Here is a 2500-nt window from a genome sequence, read left to right as displayed (position 1 = left end):
AGGGGAAGAGGCCCGAGAATAGGGTTATTTATTCACGTATGTGTGTGAATGTGCGTGTTTCTATATTGACAGAGAGAGAGAGAGGAGAGAGGAGAGAGGAGAAAGAGAGAGAGAGAGAGAGAGAGAGAGAGAGAGAGAGGATAGTTATGCTTATGTATATATATGTAGAGAGGTAGTTAGACAAAAAGATAAATAGACTACATATATACACATAATGATACAAAAAATATACATACGAATAAATAATATGAAATAGGATTATATATGATATAATCCTTTCACGTCTTTTCATCTCTCTTTCTCTCATTCTCTGTCTCTCTCTCTTCTCTCTCTCTCATTCTCTGTCTCTCTCTCTTCTCTCTCTCTCATTCTCTGTCTCTCTCTCTCATTCTCTGTCTCTCTCTCTCACTCTCTCTCTCTCTCTCTTCTCTCTCTCTCATTCTCTGTCTCTCTCTCTCACTCTCTCTCTCGCTCTCTCTCTCTCTCTCATTCTCTGTCTCTCTCTCTCACTCTCTCTCTCTCTCTCTCTCTCTCTCTCTCTCTCTCTCTCTCTCTCTCTCTCTCTCTCTCTCTCTCTCTCTCTCATTCTCTGTCTCTCTCTCTCTCACTCTCTCTCTCTCTCTCTCTCTCTCTCTCTCTCTCATTCTCTGTCTCTCTCTCTCACTCTCTCTCTCTCTCTCTCTCTCTCTCTCTCTCTCTCTCTCTCTCTCTCTCTCTCTCTCTCTCTCTCTCTCTCTCTCTCTCCTTCTCGCTCTTTGTAACTCTTCTTCCCTCGCCCCCCCCCCCCCCCCACCTCTTTTAAGACAATCACAGCGTCAGTACAAAGGGGGTATAGAGGGGGTGGAGGGGGGCTGAGAGGGTGAGGGGAGTGAAGGGGTCGGCGGTCGGTCAGACGAAACCAACAATGTCCTCCTCCTTCTCCTCCTCCTCCCTCCCCCTCCCCTCCCCCTCTCCCTCCCCCGCCCGCCCGCCCCTCCGCCTTGGCACTCCAGAGCCAGGGTGCCAAAAGCGAGTGCCGGGCGAGCGAGAGAAGAACAATTAGTGGGAGAGGAGGCTGAGGCCGGACGCTTTTGCTGTTATTGTTGTTGTTGTTGAGGCTTTTTGTTTTTGCTGCATTTCTTACTGTTTTTTTGTGCGTGTGTGCGTTTGAGGTCTTTGTTTCCATTGTTTATTTTATTGTTGTGTGTGGCTCGAGGAGGAGAGGGGGGAGGGTATAGGAGACAGGGGTGAGGGGAGGGGAGGGATGAGGAGGGGGAAGGGAGGAGAAGGCGTAAGGGGAGAAGAGAGGGAGGTAGAGGGGAAGGATTAAGAGAAAAGGAGAAGGGAGAGAGGGGGGGAGAGGGGAAAAGGGGGAGGGGAAAGGGGGAGGAAGGAAGTCGAAAGTGTGTCATTTGACGCTGAAATGGCGCCGTGGGAACAGCGTGGGCGTCTTGTAGTTTTGTGTGAGAAAGATGTGTAATAAGGACATGATAATGACAAAACCTTTAAGAAATAATATGGATGAGACACAACAGAATCTTGAAATCAGTTTGAGCCGAGGTCATTCGCCTGTTGCTGAGGAATGAGGAATCCACGTGCATTCCTAATTTATCTCAAAACGCTACGATCTTCGATTTCTTCTTTTCCTTAAACAATAAAAAATATCTACTTGGCAATGAAGATCTCCTCACACTTTTTCCTAAAATTCTATATTAAGGAAGTCAATTATATTCTGAAAAATAGCAGTGAGAAAACGAAGACATCTAGGGCCCCAAAAAAGTCCTTCTAATTAAGAAATAATTTCTCCAAACACCGCATTATGAAATCAGGAAGCCTTCACGCCACCGCGTCAAGAAAAAAAGGTGAAGCATAATCGCTGGTGTCAATGAGCGTCCCCTGCCCGGCGCCCATTCGTCTTGGCGGCCGCTCATTCCCCGGCCTCGTCCCCGGGGCCTCGTTCCTGGCGGCCACGAATCATGCCGGGCGTGTGATCATGAGGGCGGCGCCGAGGGGAAAGCATTGGCGTGAAAGTGTGCGCCCGTGTCAAAGGAAAGGGAGAGACAGAGAGACTCGTCCACGAAGTAATCTTGAGAAAGGGAAGGGAATTATGTTGCTTCTATAAATAAGTACTCGATTCGGGCCGCTCTGCACACCGGGCGCGAGGCAGCGCCCCATTCCCGCCGCAATTGAGAGCAACGAGCGGAGTTAACACATTTTTTACGCCCACGACAACGGGCCTTATTTTCACGCTCCAGTCAGCCCAAGGGAACTGCCAATTAACCTGCTTCGTGGAAACTTCTAGAACCTTTTTCTTCTTTCTCTTTCAACAGTCGGTTAATTGTTGGAAAAGAATGAAGGGGCGGGATTTGTGACGAGGGCTGGACGCGGCTAATTTATAACACGCGCTCCTTCGGGTGTAATTTCGGTGCTCGCGGAGGAGGAGAGCTTTCGGGAGCTCTTGGCGCCGCTCGAGCGCCCTTTGATGGCGGGGGGGGGGGGGGGGGGGGCTGCCTACGCACGC

The sequence above is a fragment of the Penaeus chinensis genome, chromosome 9 (assembly GCF_019202785.1).
Source record: "Penaeus chinensis breed Huanghai No. 1 chromosome 9, ASM1920278v2, whole genome shotgun sequence".
Lineage (NCBI taxonomy): Eukaryota > Metazoa > Arthropoda > Malacostraca > Decapoda > Penaeidae > Penaeus > Penaeus chinensis.
This window is presented reverse-complemented; position numbering follows the sequence as displayed.